At 36.6% G+C, this 19781-nt stretch overlaps 1 long non-coding RNA gene across 1 annotated transcript in view; it reads right to left on the reverse strand.

Annotated features, from left to right (window-relative positions):
• Positions 1 to 19781, reverse strand: part of LOC118546276 (uncharacterized) — a 522743-nt gene that overhangs the window by 26327 nt on the left and 476635 nt on the right. Inside the window, exon 8 of the long non-coding RNA XR_013442218.1 lies at positions 14264 to 14333. This is a non-coding gene — a long non-coding RNA (uncharacterized LOC118546276). The remainder of the gene's footprint in view (positions 1 to 14263; positions 14334 to 19781) is intronic.

The following is a 19781-nucleotide window of genomic DNA, read 5'->3' on the forward strand; positions in this document are numbered from 1 at the left end:
GGGCTCGATCCCAGGATCCTGGGATCATGACCTGAGCCGAAGGCAGACGCTTAACGACTGAGCCACCCAGGCGCCCCTATTATTAACTCATGGTTCTGTACACCAGAAGTCTGGGCATGGCATAGCTGGGGTCTCTGCTCAGCTCTCAACAGACTGAATTCAAGGTGCTGAACACCGCTGTGGTCTTAGGCGCTCAGAGTCTCTGTTAAGTTCACGTGGTTGTTGACAGAATTCAGTTCTTTACAGTTGTAACACTGAGGGCAGCTTTCTTGTTGGCTGTCAACACAGGGCTGTTCTAGGCTCCTAGAGGTTGCCTGGTGCTCCCTGCCTCAAAGCCTTCTCAATAACATGGACATTTTCTCTTTAAAAGCCAACACTGAAGTTTCTCCCATGCTTCAGATATCTCTAACTTTTTCTAAAGGCTCATCTGCTTAGGTCAGGCTCAACAGGAAAATCTTCCCACTTAAAGTAAATGTATTAGAGACTCTAATTGCCTCTGAAAAAATTCCTTCCTAATAGCATCTGGATTAGTGTTAGTATGAATAACTGAGAGAAGGTGTGTATACCCCAGAAGGCAAGAATCTTGGGGGCCATCTTAGAACCCTGTTTCCCACATCAGTAGTACGGATAAATTTCAAAAACAGTATGCTGAGTGAAATAAGGCAGAGCTAATGAGGATACATACACGATACCACTTATTTGAATCTCTACGAAAGGTAACGGTGATCTATGGTAATAAAAAGCAGATCACTAGTTGCCTGGATTGGGAGCTGGAGGAGTGGCTGGAAGAAGGCACAGGGGACTTTTCTGTGATGAGGGATTTATTATATACCTTCATATTGATATGGTTACACAGGTCTATAAATTTTTTAGAACTCATCAAACTATACACTTCAAATGTGTGCACTGTATTCTATATAAAGTTTTCCCCCAATAAAACTCATTAAAAATAAACAGTGAGCCAGCCACATGGCCTTTCCCCACTGTCACCTTCTAAATGCTATGTGAAGACATCTGGTCGGTCAAACACAATCTCACTCAGAAACCAAGGTGCAAAGGAGTCTAGCAAATGCAATTTTAGTTTTAGGTTCCATTCTCTATGGTAAAGGATCAGATACTAGAAAGTACATGGTGCAGATGTTGAGCTAAGCTAGCTCCTTCAGTTCAATGTATAAATATTTCTCCTCATTCCTTTGGTATATTCAGGGGACCAGAACGAACGAATCAAGCACACACACACATACATGTGCATGTGTATAAACATACACATACACACTCTCCATGGAGAAGCAGTTTGCTCAAAGACAATGAACTGTAATATATAAAGAGAAGCCTAATGTGTGTAATGAGAGCTGCCCATAACAGATAGTTCTTCATGTGAATATTTAGAGCAGTTTTCATCCTCTCTTTATTGTCTCACAAGCCAAGAAATAGTAGGCCTGGTTTCTAGTCCTGAAATTCACCAACCAGAGAAGTTACTTCCGTGGCTAAATGCCACCACGGACATCATCACTACTTGTTTCAAAACTGTGGGTTCCAGTGTTGATACTTAGGAATGGAACCTATCCTAGGATCATATGATTCTTAATGGAGGAAATAAATGGAGTTATACTCAGATCCTACAGAAACCATTAAAATAAGGTATTTTCCTCTTTTATTTTTGGATCCACTAAATTTATAGGGCAGGGCTTTCTTCAATAATCTCTATTTGAATAAGAAGGGTGGAGTGGGCAGGGCATGAATTAATTATTCTCAAGGCCAAATATAACCCTCTGGGATTAAAAGAAGGGTGTTTTCTCTTTCAGTCACAAGCATGTGTACTCACTTATCAAAAATAAAATATACAAATTAATGAAACATTTTCAGAACATCTGGAAAAGATTTTCAGATGATGAGCTGCAGAAGCACATCAGTTAAGAACCACTGACACAATAAATTATATAAATAGGACAAAAGAGCAAGATTTAAGCAAATTGCTGATGTTCATTGATTGTGCTTCTGCAGTATGTATCACACCCAGAGAGAAATAAAACTTAATTAAAGCAATATTATGTGAGGATGTTGCTTATTTGATTTTTGTCAAACCTAAGCATCCATATAGTGATTAAATTTACCTATTGATGTCCACTGAAATTACATATTTACCTCAAGACAACTTTCATGGGTTCTTTAATCCTAGGCTTCAGGAGAAACTAGAAAAGAAAGACATAAAATGATCAGACACCATATGTCATTCACAGCAACTCCCTTGCACCAGGGGCTGAGATGGAGTTGTTTCAGTAAGCCACATGCGAGTCTCATCAGACTTCACAAGTCATGTCCTACCCTCTTCCCCAGAAGGGCAAATGTATCAGAACTGTGTTTGGTTTCAAGAAAACCCAACAGTGAGTTAAATAAGTCGTTTGTCTCATGCAACAAGCCATGGATAGGAAGAGCAGGATTAGTATTGTGGCTCAAGGTCATCAAGGATCCAAATTTCTTTAGTATTCTTATTAAAACCAATCCCAAAATGTGGCTTTAATCCTCAGGATTGCAAGATGATTGCTCCTTCAGGTATCCATCTGGAAGGATGGCAAAGGGAATAAGGGAATTTTATCATTGGCCAAAATTGGGTCACATGACTCACTTCTATCTGCACTGGAAGCTGCCAAAACAAGATTTTTAGCTGGACACATTTCCATTTACTTGGTATGCCTGTTAAGTAAGAAAGGCAAAGTGGATATTGAGTAAGCATCCAGCAGTGTCTGTTACAACTAGTGACTATCAGACAAGATCCTCTATCTTGATACAACCTTCTCCAATCTAACCTCCAAATTACACACACACACACACACACACACACACACACACTTGAGTCACTTTGTTTTGCTCACTTACATCCAGCTTCTATGAGTTTCCTCAGTAGATTCACTCCCTTAAAGGATAAGTGTATTTTTTGAGGAATATAAAAATCTAAGTGTTATTTGCCTAGGTTTCTATGTCTCTAAATCCAGTACTAAGAAGTTCTGAGGTTCAAATGATTGCTTAATCAGAATCAAAATAAAAATACTTTCTGAGAGTCCTAACCTTGCAGCATTTTCCCAGAGTTAATCAAAGGTTCATACTAACTTCAATAGAATGTGTTTGAGTCAATAAACATGTATTGTGCACCAATGGTGTGCCAGGCCCTGTGCCAAAGTTACCAAGAAGAAAAAGACTATCTCCTATCAGGAGACATACTGTCTGATACAAAAGATAGGCATGTGAACACAAAAGTATGATAGAGGAAGATAGCGTAAATTAGAGGATAGCACCATAGAAGAATAACTCTACTGGGGGAGGTGGGGGGCATGTAGAGAAGATGTCTCCAAGGACAACATACTCAAGCTGGGTGAACTGATGACCCAGTTTTCATGTTTGCTGGTTTTCAGTCTAATGCATTTCCCACAATGTAAAAATGGAAATCAAAAAATGGCAATGAGAAATGTATTTTCAATAATATTTTAAAATCTATCTTGAAATAAATATACAACCCAAAGTGATGGTCTGAAGTTTAATGAAATGTTTGCACTACTGCTTTGGCTCACCCAAAATGCATCATGTCATTTCGCTGTTATAAGTTTCATAAACATGGAACATCTCACAACGTGGTTGTACCTACTGAAAAACAAAGAGCAAACTAACTAATCATCCAAGAAATTGTCCACAAAATATGCTAGACATTTTCATGATTAGCTTGAGAAATACTTAAATTCTGCTTTTTCTGGACTAAATATTTGACAATAAGAGAGATTAGATATTTTTGATTGGCTCTACCATACAATAATGGTCTCAACTGTGTGTTATCACCCTGTGGTTGAATGTCTTGATGATCAAGTTACACATTCTTAAAGGTATTTATACACATTTCAGATTTGGGGGGAAGGATAATTTCATGGCAGTCCTAAACGATTATGAATTAGGACACATTTCCCCTTCTCCCAAAGACTCCCTATTTTCATAGTATCTTTTCATTCAAGACATATTCCCCAAACCCAATCCTGTCTGCCTGGAAAAATAGTTAACATTTATAAAAATGTATCAAAGAGCTTCAGAATATTCTATTCCTTTAATTCTCACAACATTCCTGAATGTCCAAATGAGCCATTTTATATGGGTTTTGTGAACTTAAGAGACTTGCCTAAAGTCATATAGTTACTAAGTGACCAAGCTAACCCCAGTTTTTTCATCCCCAACTCAGCACTCTTTCTAATACTTCCCACAATCCCAATGAGGTCTGTGGGGTGTACTGCATGTTACACAGTTACAGTCAATTTTTAATTACTGACACAGGTATTTTTTCTGTTATTCCACCTAAAAGCTAAGCCTTTTTTACCAGGTAACCTTTTAAGTACCTTGCAGCTCAAATAATCTCTCACTGCGTAAATCTATACTTGATGAATTTCCTTCAACCAGGCTCCTCAAAAGTTTCTAATATCTTAAATATAATATTTATTTTAGTGATCCAGTAGTTTTTATTGAGCATCTATTTATGTCCCAAGCACTCTATTAAGAACAAAGAAGACACAATAAACTTTTGTTTCTGTCTTCTAGAATTTAGTTTATTTCACTAAGGTAATATAAGCATCATGATGGCAAGAACTCCAGTTACTATTGTATTTTTAATGCCTAGAACAGGGCCCAGCACTTAATATATTTTTAATAAATATATACAGTCAGACATGTAATATTTAAGTGAATTATCAATTCTAGAAAGCATAGGATGGATGTAGCTAGAAAGGCACAAATGTAGCCAATAAGATACAGCCTATATAGGGGAAAAACAGTACAGTTCTAAGCCCAGACGCCCAAAAAGTACACCAACAGGGATCAGGGACATTCCTGGGATAATTAATAATTCCTGGCAGGCTTTTGTAGCCAAAGTAGAGAGAAGCCAAACCTTTTTTGGACTTGCTTATATCAGGAATCTTATCTTAACGTAAACCTTGAGCTTTTACAAATTTTAGAACATTTTCCACAATAGTCACACAATGTAGGCTTACAGGCATGAAAGTAACAGCATATTAGCCCCATCCATTCATAAACATTAAGGTAACATCTTCTAAACTAGAAGGGCTAGAAGAGAATGAGGTTCTCAAAAAAGGAAAAAGGACTTGCATAGTCAAATGACAACAAGGCAGATTAGTGATAACAGAACTATTATTTTAGTGAAAATTGGTGCCAATTTCTGCGCTTGGATAAATTGAAAACTTTACTAAATCTCATTTTATGCCGATGAAAGTTATATTAGGTTTGAGTACATACTGCAAGTTTTATAAGAACTATTCATTTTTTTCATTTCCCAGTATAGATTTAATCGTTTCTAACCAATTCTCTATCTTCAAAATGTTAGTTTCTATGTGTTTTTAGAGATAAATGCTTAGATAAATCTTGCCTGACTACTACAAGTGGGCATCTTTTGCAGAATGTTACTTCGGCTATAGCATTAGCTAAAATTTACTAAACATATTCTCTGTGAAAGGCAGATAAAGAAACTGAAACACAGAGGGTTTCTCAGGGTCCCATAATAAGTAAATGGTGAATCAGAATCTGAGCTCAGGAAGTCTGGGAGCTGCTGATACTCTAACCCCCTGAATAGGGCTTATATTAATGTCTACTTATGATGCAAGTATAGTCAAAATTCACTCTGTGCAAATGTATTTTGCCTTCTTGGTGGACTTTGTATGACATGAGTTTAACTTGAGAATGATGTATTCTTACCATGCAGTATGGATTATTTTATATTGGACAATGTCATCAATTTTTGTATGCCTAAGCAATATGATTTTAATGCTAACCTGAAATCAGCAAGAAGGCAAATCTAAGAAAGGGAGAAAAGTATATATGACAATTTCAAAATTCCACTCTGAAGGAGATATGATGGCAGGTGATTAATAAAAATCTAATTTGTTTGATTTTTCCAGTGTCCCAAGAATAATCCAGAGAAGTGAGACCCAAACACCTCACACAAAGTGGGCATGGAATTGTTAAACTACAAATCCAGTTGATTAGGAAAGCTTTGTCCCTGGAATGAATGAGTTTCCCATAGAAAAGAAAGTGCCAATGAGACACAAGTTTAAAAAGGCATGAACAAAGTATATTGGAGTAAGGAAAGAGGGAGTTTTAGGAAATCCTGAGCCAAGATGTTCTCCAAGCCTGATCCTCCTTGACAATGGTGTGCATCCTTTACTATGCAAGAGAATCGCTTTATAACTAGGATCAGAGTATATGTTAGAGAAAAGGGGTTGAATGAGTAAATCCTGAGCAATAGAAGAAAAAGAGAAAGAAAATCTACCAAAATGTGTATCAGCTCCAGGAATAGCAAGCAATCTATTTGCTGAGGGCTGCTCAATTATGATAATAAAAAGACACCAACCAGACCAGAGACACTGATCACCCTGTCCACTCTTGGCTAACGTTGTCATCAGTAAACCAGTGAGATAGAATACCATCTCTATATCGATTATATTACTGGTAAACATATATATTAGTTATAATTAGATAAAGATCTGGACTTTATCCTATATCAGATGTTGAGTCCTGGAGAGTTTTAAACTGGAACATGACCTATTAGATCTGAAATTTAGAAAATGAAAGTGTATATCAACAAGGAATCTTCCAGTTGAGAATGAAACTCAATTCAGGCTAACTTTAACAAAATGGGAAGAGTATTATCTCATATACAGGGAGTAAGTTGGAAAATTTATCCATGGCTGTATCTACATGCTCAAGCAATATTCTCAAGACTTTTGCCAACTTCCTCAATTGTTCCCGAGACTAGGATTTGCCAGACTTCAGTCTAATGTCCAACCATGAACCAATGTGGCCTCAGGTAACTGGAAGGTTGGGTTAGCCAGAGCCCCAGAGCCAGTCTCCTTGGAACATGAGCAATTCTCTTCCAGTTTACCCCAGTGTTCCATAGAAATAGTAGCTTTTTTGGTATGCCTTGACATTAAAGTGCTTGGAAAATATTGCTCGAGAAAATCAAGTAACATAGGATAGAAAATATTTTCCAATTATTTTTTTCCAATTATTTTCCTTTATTTTCCAATTATTCCTATAATGATCTCAGTGAAAAGAACCTCTTGGTGTTAAGTTCAAAAGAAGGCTTAAACAACCAACATCCTTAACTGCTATTACCTAAGTTAGGTAGATAAAAACATCCCTCATAGAGGTGGCTTCTATGCTCTTAGAAGGTGAAGAGGGGAAGGTGTACAGAAAAGCCTCAGATAGGACGTTAGGCCTCTCTCACTGCTGCCCCCCTCAGCCTTACTTCAACCCGAGTGATTTTGGATATACTTCTTTCTATTTTGTATGTAAGCTTTGTTTGAGGTTGGGGGTCAGTGGCTAAAAAAATGCTCACAAAATACCACCTTCAAAATAAGCATAGATAGAGACTCCTCCATTGTAATTATGCCAACCTTCACTATAGAACTCAGAAATATTCTTGAAAACTCTAAGCTAAGGATTATATGAACCCTCTATCTTACAGACCCCTATAATGAATAGAGCAGGGAATAAACTCTCTGGGACTGAATTTTTGATGTAGTCACAGTGCAATAGCTTAGTTTGTTTTAAGGACATGAATTTAACTAAAGCTCAGAAATTAGCTTGTTGTCTTTCCTGAGCTCAGGAAGAGCAGGGCATGCATGCATACTGGTTTGGGACAATTCTGGCAACAGTCCAGTGAGAAAATATTGCATGCCAGGTTCACACTCTGTTATCTACAGTTTGAAAAAAATTTTTTTCCCTGAATAAAAAAAAGGTGAGAAAAAAAAAACCAACCCTCATAAAATGATAACCAATACAGCCTTTAGGAGAACTTTTAGCTTGCAAGCGCCTCATTGCAGAATCACACAAAGATGATTTTAAAAGCCAAGTTTTAGAGTGAGATGTACAGTTCTGGGTCTTCAACAAATTCTGACAAGATTTCACACACTGTCAGAAAGGTTCTTTTCTCTTGCTTGGCTTCCCTGCGGTGGGAGAGGGGACAGAGCCAATGCCCCAACCTCCTTGCACTCAGGGAGCCACTTTGACCCAATTCCAGAAGCCCAAGGGCTGTCCTTAATTAGCATTGTAATTTATATTGCACAATTATGCAAATTGGGTACATAAACAAAATTATCCTTTCAGTTTGGCTTTGCTACTGGAGAAATGCAAAGCCAGTTAAAGATAAGAATAAAGAAAACAGAATACATTTGCTTTAATGCAGTGCACCATTTCTTAATTTATCCATTCTTTTGTTTTCCACTTTCACCTTGTACTTGGGGGTTTTATATTTTTTCTTTACTCCTGTTTTGTTTTGTTTTTTTTCTTGCTTTTATGCTGTTTTTTCTTCCTTTTACTTGGCTCCTTTCCTTGAGAAATTTTCCATCCCATTAATTCTGCTGCAGCGATTCATAACTCTTCAGGCCATTGGTTTTTTGATATGACTACTATCTTGACTGCCTACAGTTTCCTTTCTCTTTTTGCTCGCAGATTCTCTCCTTTCTCCCGGCATCCCCTTCTATTTTACTCCATTTTTCCCATTAGTTTGACTTGCTTTTATAGCTGTGGGATGCTCCTTGCCCGAGATCTAGCAAACACCCTCAGGATGCAATCATTTTTCCTAAGAAAATGGAAAATAAGCCTGGCAAATAACAGAGCTTAGAAGATAGGGAATTTAAGATACAAAGCCCAATGAAATCTAACTGGAAGCCAATGCCTAGAGGCAATAGACAGTATTCAAGTAGATACTAGCCACCAGGTAATCAGCATTACAAAGATAATTTTCCAACATTGTATGGTATTCTAATTGAGCTAGCCCTTTCAAAAAGCCTTAAAATTCCATGGAAGAACAGAAAATTTAAAATATTTAAAAACTAGTAGAAAATAGAACCTTCTAGATAGAGCTGGTTTTGCAAGAACAGTGGCTGCTGGTGCTCGACAATGTATGGGGCTAACAGTTAAGGGAATTTGTAACAGAGGTGTTTGAACACAACTAGGAAGAGAACTGAATTGTTCCTTGCTTTATCTGCCCAGAACCTCGGTTCCCCCAGGGAAATATCCCTCCTCCTCCTCCTCCTGCCCTCTGGCTATAGCAACAGCAGCCCCATTAAAATGTAACCCAAGGGACACCAGCCTAACTTGGGCAAATCAGAGCACACTCCCTCTGGCTATAACTCTTCCACTCTGAGTAACATTCAAATGCCTCCCATACAGATTTTTAGTCTCTGCCTCTCTCTCTCTCTAACCCCTAACTCATCTGCTACCTTTCTCCCATTCACTTACTAAGTTCTAGCCATCCTGGCTGACTGGTATTCTCAGCTCATTGCTTTTGTACCTTTCATCTTCTCCTCCTGTAATGGTCTTCCTTCATTTTTTGATGGCTGGTTTCTTCATGTCGTTTGAGTCTCAAATGTCATCTCCAAGAAATAGCCTCTTTTATCTCTATCTAATGGTGACCTCCATCCCATTGCTTGCTATGCATATTACTTTGTTTTCATTTAGCACCATTAGAAATTGGCTTACATATTTATTTTATATATGTCCTTGCCTCTCAGATATTTATATTTCAACTTATTTATTACCTGACTCTTCCCACGAGAATGTAAGATCTTAACTGTCTGGTTCACCCCTGTATTCCCAGTTTTCAGGACAGTGTCAGACACATGGAGCATTCCCAAAATAATTTTGATTTAAGTGAATGAATGAATGATTGTTACAGAATGGGTAAGGACCTCAACCTGGTCAAAGTGTTCCATCTGCTTGAATTGTGGGCTTTGTGTTCCAAGGTGAGTCAAGTTCATCTTTTTGGGTATTGAGTGTGTGAACTAGGAGATAGAAAGCTCACAGTAACTGGTTTTCCACCACGTGAACTAAAGTGAGTAAGCCAGTGATAGCCAGAGGGGACAGTAGAGGGGGAGGGAATTAAGTAGAGGGTGTGGAAAGGGGAAGTGTAGTAAGAGTAGAGGTGTATGGAAACCGAGTTTGGACAGGGTTCGATGCCTGGTTTCTGATGATCCTGAGGCCCAGCTACAGTCCTATCTTTGGTTCCTATGAATCCTCTCGGGGTCTTTTATATGATTTCTGCTTTTTCTTAAACTGTGAATTGGATTTCAATATTTTCCAATCAATAAAAGTAACACATAACAACATTATAACATTGTGCTTAGGAATTTACAATCCGGTGTAAAATTAGCATTTGAATCAAGATCCCTCTATTTATTGTCTGTGTCACAGAGAACCAATTTCTTAATCTCTCTAAATTTTAGTTCTCTTATGTAAAAATGAAGGGCAAGAATAAAACCTAACTGATGGAAAGATTTAATGGGATTATATATGCACATTTTTTTAAAAGATTTTATTATTTATTTTTCTGAGAGAGAAAGAGAGAGGGAGGGAGGGAGCACAAGCAGGGGGAGTGGCAGGCAGTGGGAGAAGCAGGCTCTCTGCTGAGCAAGGAGCCCTGGGATCCTGACCTGAGCCAAAGGCAGATGCTCAACTGTTCAACCGACTGAGCTACCCAAGCGTCCCTATATGCACATTTCTTATACACAATATCTGACATAGAGTAAGTTCCTAATTAAGGAAGGAAATGCAGCCTGGCTCAAGGGTGAAAGTCTGCTTTGAATTGGTATTTCAAATCTACCCTCATTGGTGTATCTTACTTTTTGTGGCACGTACCGCATTCCCATTTATTTTAGAATATATTCTAAATTCTTTTTATGATTGAATATATTTAGAGTACAACTTCTCTCCTTTCCTCTATGAACATTTACGCTCATCTCATCTTTGATATATCAGTTTCTGTTAGATATCCTAGGTGGGGCATTTGTGAGTGAAAAAATACTTGATGCTGAGAAATTGGGGAAACGATGACATAGAGGGATCCTCTTCAAGCATAAGTTGGCAAGTGTGAAGTATCCCAGTCTATGAAGAGAAAAGTACGTTCATAGGATGAGATCCTGGAACACAGACAGTGGTGGAAACTTGCTCTTCCTAATGCTCTTGGTGATGGTGCTCTTTGCCTATTATAAGACGTAGGTTGTGAGAGTAAGAAGAATGAAATCTGGAAGGACTTGGACTGGATCAACCTTTGTGGATGAGGCTTGAGATACCACTTTGTTGTTCCTGTGGTAGAGGCCCATATCCTAATGTCCAGTCTACAGGGATCCTGTGAGTCAGCTCTACCCTCACCACAACCATAAGCCAAGTGAGGCACAGCAAGTAGGGGAGGTGGGGGGTGGCTTTTGTGAGGAAGAGGCTTTCCCAAGAACACTAAATCCTAAAACCCAAGAAGTAATGATACCATAAACAAATGCAGCAGAAAGTAAAATGTGGGTCTCTAGTAAGTTAACATGTATTTTTTTTAAATGTAGCATATCTGCCAAAAGTAAAAATAAATAAATAAAATGACTCATTTTATAAAATTTTTATGAAATGAAGTGAGAAGTATATGTAAAAAGGTTAAAAACCTACACAGGGGGCACCTGGGTGGATCAGTTGGTTGAGAGTCCCACCCTTGATTTCAGCTCAGGTCATGATCTTGGGGTCCTGGGATTGAGCCCTGCATCAGGCTCCATGCTCAGTGGGGGGTCTGCTTGGATTCTCTCTCTCCCTCTCCCTCTGTCCCTCCTCCCACTTGTTGCACTCTGTCTAAAATAAATAAATAAATCTTTTTAAAAAATTACAAAAAAACCCAAAAACCCTACACACAATTTAATGATATTGATAAAAAAGGTTGATATTTTTAAATATGTTCCCTTACCTGAGCCAAAACTGGAATTCAGACTGCTAAGTGGCAGATTTGAATTTCTAATTGGCTTGCAATTCCCAGAAAATTATGAGAGAAAGATTGAATATCTTCTTTTTTTTTTTTTTTTTTTTTAAAGATTTTATTTATTTGACAGAGAGAGACACAGCGAGAGAGGGAACACAAGCAGGGGGAGTGGGAGAGGGAGAAGCAGGCTTCCCGCGGAGCAGGGAGCCTGATGCGGGGCTCGATCCCAGGACCCTGGGATCATGACCTGAGCCGAAGGCAGACGCTTAACGACTGAGCCACCCAGGCGCCCCAATATCTTCTAACATAGTAGATCAGAGTACATTTAAAGAGATTGAAAACTGATTTTCTGACAAATTCTGGGTGTTGGTTTGAGAGAAAGACTAGGGTATGGGTAGTATATTTTCTGTTTACATCCAAATTGTAGTGTGTATGGAATTCTGTGACTCATCTAGTTCAGCAATAACCAGATAAAAATGTAATGGAAAGAATGAGTCAGATTTGCGCAAAAATATAAAATTGTAAGAAAAATACTTAAAATACATTTATGGGCCATTTAAGAAAATTTGAATACACAGAGAGACATAGTGTTCTTATATGGCAAGGTCAAATACTAAATACTGATCATTTAAATTATCTACATATGGCTGAGATAAATGAAAGTATTGGCATATTATGGGGTATTATTTTAATACTCTATACAAATTATATTTGCTAATACACCAGTCCCCCACTTACCCACAGTTTTGCTTTCTGCAGTTCCAGTTACCCACAGTCCGGAAGCAATGATCCTCCCCTCATATGGTCAGAAGGACAATAGTAACCTAGGTCACGATGCCCACATCATTCTCCTCACTTCAGCTCATCTCATAGGCACATTATCATCTTACATTACTGCAAGAAGATTGAGTACAGTACAATAAGATATTTTGAGGGAGAGAGACCACATGCATGTAACTTTTATTACAATATATTGTTATAATTGTTCTATTTAATTATTAGTTATTGTTCTCTTACAGTGCCTAATTTATAAATTAAACTTTTTCATAGGTATATATGCATAGGAAAAATATGGCAAATATAGGGTTTGGTACTATCTGTGGTTTCAGGTGCCCACTGGGAGGGGGGTCTTGGAATGTATCTCCCTACAGACAAGAGCACTACTGTATTTCATCAAGAAAATTGCAATTACCTTCGTCAACAAGATTACCCTCTCTATGGCTTTTCATTTCCTATTTTGTTATATTCTCTTTCTTGTTTCTAATTTTTTTTATCTTTACTCTTTACATAAAGTTAAAGATATTTTCCTTAAAATTTGATTTAGTTCATGGAGCACCTCGGTGGCTCAGTTGGTTAAGCATCTGACTTTTGATTTCGGCTGAGGTCACGATCTCAGGGTCGTAAGTTCGAGCCCCATTTTGGGCTCCATGCTGGGCCTGGAGCCTGCTAAGATTCTTTCTCTCCCTCTCCCTCTCCCCCTCCCCCAACTCTCTCTTTACCAAAAGAAAAAAAAAAATGATTTAGTTCATGATTTGTGTGTTGGTTTTACATTTCTTTAATTCAATTAAATTTATGTTGTTTCTGTCTCTAAGTTTCTTCTCTTTGATTTATTGTCATCTACTTAGGTTCTTGAGATAAAGACTTGATTCATTTATCTTTATTTTTTATGTGGTAAAGGCTAAAGCCTATGAATTTGTTTCTGAGAGCAGCTTTGGTACTATACCTGTGTTGAAATGTGGTGCTGTAATGTTAGGTTTCTAAATAGTGTATGACTGTGGTTTTATTTTCCAATTTGTCCTAACAGTTATTTAGGCAAATTGTCTGTGTATTTAATGTTGCTTTGTTTTAATGTTCGTTTTTAAAATATTTTGGAGATATTTTTATGAAAAAATTATTTTTAGTACTATTAAATTGTGACTATATGTGATTTCTGTAATTTCTATTATTTATCACTTAGTTGCTCTTGACTAATACTGATCTATTTTGCTAAATAAACTATAGATGCTTGAAAAAATATGTGTAGTGTCCATTTGTAGGGTATAGGTATTTATAGATATCAATTATTAACTTTTTCTTTTATTTCCTTGATTTTAGTTAAATTACATGACTCTTCTCTAGTGATTTGGTAGTTACACATCACGTTTATAGTTTATATGTGTTTATATTTCCCCTTAACATACCTCCATACATTCTTTATACCTTATACTTGAGTCATTATCAAAGCCAAGAATGAAGCAGTACAGTTGACTCCTCCCAGTTAAGATGAAGATCTTGTACATTTTTCCTTTATAATCCTCCCCCTCCTCCTTCCCACTTCCATGTCGACATTCCATTTCTAATTTCTGTCAACATAATCCGTAATTTAAAACCAACTGATGATGATGTTTACTTTTTAAAAAACATTTAAGTCTTTTTATTTTGCCAATAATTTTCACACTTGCATTCAGTTTTCTAAGCATATTTCCAATGATTATGTAAATTTACCTTTATGTTCATTCATTGCTGTGTTCCTGTCCCTGCATAATGGCTGACACATCATCCGTTTTCAGGAATTCTGGTGAAGGAACCAATGCAGTAGAATGAGAGGGAAGATAAGAACCTGACCAAGTGAACTTAAACTGCCATATTGAGTGTTGCTTCTGTAAGTGAAGGTTACCATAAACACACTATCACCAAGATGATGATAAATCCATAAAGCAGATTTTCCCTTGACAGTCCCATCTCTGCCACAGTCACAAACACACGCATACACACAAATCCATTCTAATGGGAATAAACACTTTACTTAATTTCCCAATGTGCTAATACTCTTGGAATGTGGGGCACCTACATTGTGCCTATTCATTGTTCTTTGTTATTAGCCCTTTTAATGGATTCACCTGTAAATAACTGTAAACAACGGTCTCAAACTCAGCTGCATTTTGTAATCTCATGGGAAGATTTTTAAATGCTTCTAAAGACCTAGCCGCTCACCAGCCCAATTAAGTCCAGATCACTCTGGTTGAGACCCAGGCATCAGTACTTTCTAAAACTCCTCATGTGACTACAGAGTGCAGCCAGGAGTAAGAACACAGGAGAGTCAGTATAAGTCTGAACCCTCAGTCTAGTTGTGCTTGTAGATATAACGCAACACAAGAGCTTTGGGGGGTACTTAAAAAGAGATCCTGGGAAACGGAGCTTTCTTTAGGACCGTGATAACCACGTCAAAATGGAAAGCACTTGTATTCATTGCAACAACTTCCATTGTGTTTAACATGCCAATGAATGAAGCATCCAGCTCTGTTTTGGGGGTGAGAGTAGAGATAACAAGAGGTCTAGAGTTTGATGGACAGCTCAGCTAAAACCCACATGGAACAACAGAATGTAACCCAATTTTTCAAAATTAAGAACCATTTCATAAATTTGATTGGGGAGATCTCTTCCACAAGAAAATTTGGAGTTATGGTCCCAATTTGAGGTCTTACAATTTTTTTCTTTACTTTTAGGCGGACAGCCACGTAGATGTTTCCTTATTTTATGGAGACTCAGACATTTGAATTCAGAATATGGACCAGATTATCTAATTTTGAAGCCTACCTGAGTAGAATCAAGAAAATATTCTCTCTGGAAATGCTCTTTGAACATTGTTACCATAATAATTATAATGCTTGACTTGAGGAAAGATACAGATTTAAAAAAAAAAAAAAGGAAAAACAAAAAACTCATTTGCAAACTTTTGGTGGCATTTTGTTATACACTTCTTTCTAAACACACTGTTAGGTGATAAATTAACAAAACCATTCAAACTATAGTTATTATTACTTTATAATGAAAGGAGTCAACTAGTTGTTTTATACATGATAACAATATTCATTCAATTGCTATTTTTTTAATTTAAAATTTGTTTGAGGACATCATTCAATTTATTTTTAATTTTTTTCTTCCAATTTTTTTGAGGTATAATTGACAAATAAAGTTTTATATATTTAAACTGTACAATGTGATGATTTGATATACATATATGTTGTGAAATGATAACCACAATAGGTTAACACATCCATTACCTCACATATTTAATGTTTTGTGTGTGTGTGTGTGTGTGTGATGAGAACACTTAAGATCTACACCCTTAGCAAATTTCGAGTGTATGAGCCAGGGTTATTAACTGTGGTCACAATGCTGTACGTTAAAATCAATCAATTTAGTAGTTAACATACTCAGACCTCTTAGGAAAGAGATAATATCTACAGACAACAATTAGCTAAATTAGCTTCACAGAGCTAAAACTTCTCATTATTTTTGGTCTCTTCCCTGCTAGGTAGTATCCATTCATTTTATTGTGTGGTTGTTTTTAAATATGTTGCTAAAAATATGCCAATGCACTTAATTATGTTTTAAAGATGGCTTTCTTTGTAATAGAATTTGGATTTCTGAAGATACAGAGCTTGACTGAAAAAATATCAAGCAGAATATAGGATCTTTGGACTTTAATCATATAGAAAAATAATCCAGAAGTTAGTGTGACTTAAGTGTCTTCTATAGTGATTTTTGCTTAGTCCTGTGGTTGTCAAAGAGTACTTGGACCAGCAGCATCCCTGTCACTTGAGAATTTTAGAAATGCAAATTCTCAGGCTCCACCCAGCCTTACCGAATCAGAAACTCTGAGGTTGGGGCCAGCAATCTCCTTCTCTGTGATTCTGTTACACTCTGAAGTTTGAGGATCTCTGACATGATAAAAATGCCCCAAAAAGGTACTAGAACAAACATAAAACAACAAACCCTATGACTCATCCACTGCCTTGTTTTATTTTGCTTAGAAAATGATTCGTCTGCATTAAAAGATAGTATTTGCCCAGGAAGTTCATTTTTCTCTTCAGTAGAATTAATCAGGGTACCAATCATTCTATTATATTTTTCCGTTATGTGTCAAAGATTCATGACTGGTTTTCAGCATCTTTTAAAGTACACTTAAGTGATCATTAATTCCTCACATTTGCTTTCAAAAATTCTTTCAAGCAGCAGAGTGTTAGATTTCACGTGTGCTTTACTTACCTCATCGAGATAATGTTACTATAATGATTTCACTTATATGTCGCATAATTAGATCTAATATCTCTCTAATGAGATACACCATGTTATTTGGAACCAGCTGCTCTATCATGGATAGCAAAGGACATTCTACACTAAATTTTCCAAGATATTCAAGAATAATGTTAAGTGGTCATTTCACACAAATTATTTTTCCTCCTTTCTTTAAGAATCTATTTGTTTCTGGATGAATATTAACATTCACAATCACTCAAAGGCTAAAGGAGTCAACTGGCTTTGGCGTGAGACATAGTACATAACAACTATTTGTTGGGATAATAAAAACTCTCCGTTATCAAGAAAAAAAATCAGTTACCTGAGAATCTAGACCAGGGTACTCTACCTTTTTTTGCATTTGTACATTTATAGTAGATGTTAAATTCTTATATTACAGTTTGAGAAAGAACATTTTTCATATGAAGAATACATTTATTAGGAAAGAGCTGCATGGAGGCTTAAGAATGTGGTAGCCATTTTTTTCAGTAACTGCTTATGTATGTTCAATAAATATGAGATGGAAATAAGTACATATATATCTTTGGGGCTCGCTTCACCGGTTACTCACTCATATAAAAATACCTAGGTGCATATTTAATGTAGACTAATGAATACACAATAGACACATGTAGATATACAAAGTGAACTGCATGGAGCCTACCCACTAGTTTACATTTGATGGGATTCTCATCTCTCTGCTGAATGTAAATACATGACTATTTACCTAAATTGTATTTGCTTGTTAATGAAACCAGAGCATGCAGCATTTTATGAAAGTGTGGTGAATTAATGGCTAAGATTACTTCATCTCCCTACAGCCTTCTGAGTCGCTACAGAAGAGGAAATTAAGGGAGACAAACTGAACTGTGATGCTCCGGGACTCCCTTGATTCTGCCTGTCACCGTTATAAGCCAGCTCAAGGCCTCGGGGGAGTCGGCCTGCTCTAGCCTTCCTCAGCCAGCCAGACGGTGACGGCCCACTGCTTTTATTCATTACCCTGAATGTAATGCACTAAATTTAACAAGTAACACACTCAGCGGGAATTTATTGGCCTTTTGCAGCATGATTGCAAGGTAGGATATGGCTATGGATTCCAATTACTGTTGACACCCAGATAAGAAGAACAAAGCCTATATATAATTATTAATCAAAGTTGATAGTTTAAGGAAATGAAAATAAATAAATAAATAAATAACTCACTCCATTTTATTTGAAGCAAATGTTCCCAGGTTGAAAGAACTCTCCCTGGTTACATAATGGTAGCATTCCAATTAAATATAATAGCAATAATAAAAGAGCAGCGTAGTGGCAAAGTGATCCTATAAAGCAACAATTTTCACACCAAAATAGCTGTGTGGAGCACATGTACAGTAGAGGAGAGGCTAACAAAGTCCAAACATAGACTTGTGATATGTAAACGAATGGTCAAATAAACAGCAATCTTTAAGGATTTAGTGTTTTAGTTAGAAAAAAATAATCCATTTAATATTGCTATTCCAGATGATAGTTACAAATAGCTCTATTTTGATACGATAGGAAGAGTGATTGTAAAAAAATATGGGGTCACACTTTCATATCTATAGCACTGGCATTACCTGATCATGAAAATTAAATATTGTTGGCATACAGATATTTATGAAGAAACTCAAAGTCCTTGGGTCGCAATAAGAACATGAGAAAAGGAACTAGAATTTTCACTCACTTTGGGCAAGGGTTTGTTATAGTTATTGTTTGTTTTATTTATAAAGGCCAAAGGAACACAATACATGTAAAGGCGCAGGAAAGAGAGAACAGGATTTTATTTTACCAGACTGGATGTGAATGAAAAATGTTAAAAATATAAGGCGTATGAAAACAAAGGGAACATCACTTTCTCCATGATTAACCCAAATGGCCAACTTATTATTGAAATAAGAGGCAACATACATCACTGGTAAAGGCTTGAACTCTCACATTACAAAGAATCATATCCTGGCTTTAATAATTACTAGTACTCTGACCTTGAACCACTAATTTAATCTCTCGTAGCCTGTTTCCTCAAGTGTAAAAATAGGGATGATTATAGCAGCTACCTGTGTTGTTATATTGACAATAGTGCATTATATACTTCAAAGTTGCTAAGAAACCAGATTAAATGTTCTCACCACAAAAAAGAAATGATCATTATGGAGCATGATGGTGGTGGTAGCTAATGCTATTGTAGTGGTAATCATATTGCAATATACAAAAGTATCAAATCAACATGTTATACACCTTAAACTTACACAATATTATATGTCAATTATATCTCAAAAATATTTGTGATAAATTAATATGGTTCTGAGCACAAAGTAAAAACTCAATAAATATTAGCAAATTTTATGTTATTTAGTATTATTTTAATCTACTTGATATTAAAAATCATTAAATCAGTAAACAAATAGCATCATAATCTTTTACACCCAAATAGGCTTCAGTACAAATCTGAGCTCAAATACTTTTTGATGGAAAGTATTTTATTTCTCCGATTAGTTTGGACCTTGGAGTCCTAATTTTATGGAAAAATCTTAAAACTGTGTGGAGTTAAACAATGTGTATTTCTGATACTGAGAATGCTAAGGTATAACATTGGTCTAATGATACCTGCCTTTGAGGATATATGGTAAAGCTGGAGAAAACATATATATTTGTTCACGAAACTCAGCACATAGCCTGGCACTATCCAAAAATGGAGCTATTTTTTTATTTAGGATCTATAGATAGACACTTGTATTTAGTTATCATTGCAATTCCACTTACAATTCATTATCATCCCTATTACTTAGGAAATGAAATGAAGGATGAAATGCTAATTGGCCCTGTTCAAGGTCAGAATTAATAGCAAGAGCCTCAACTCACCTTAAGTCAAAGTGACCATAAGTCAGTATTCTTTCTACTACAGTAACCTCCTTTTATAGGT

The sequence above is a fragment of the Halichoerus grypus genome, chromosome 1 (assembly GCF_964656455.1).
Source record: "Halichoerus grypus chromosome 1, mHalGry1.hap1.1, whole genome shotgun sequence".
Classification (NCBI taxonomy): domain Eukaryota; kingdom Metazoa; phylum Chordata; class Mammalia; order Carnivora; family Phocidae; genus Halichoerus; species Halichoerus grypus.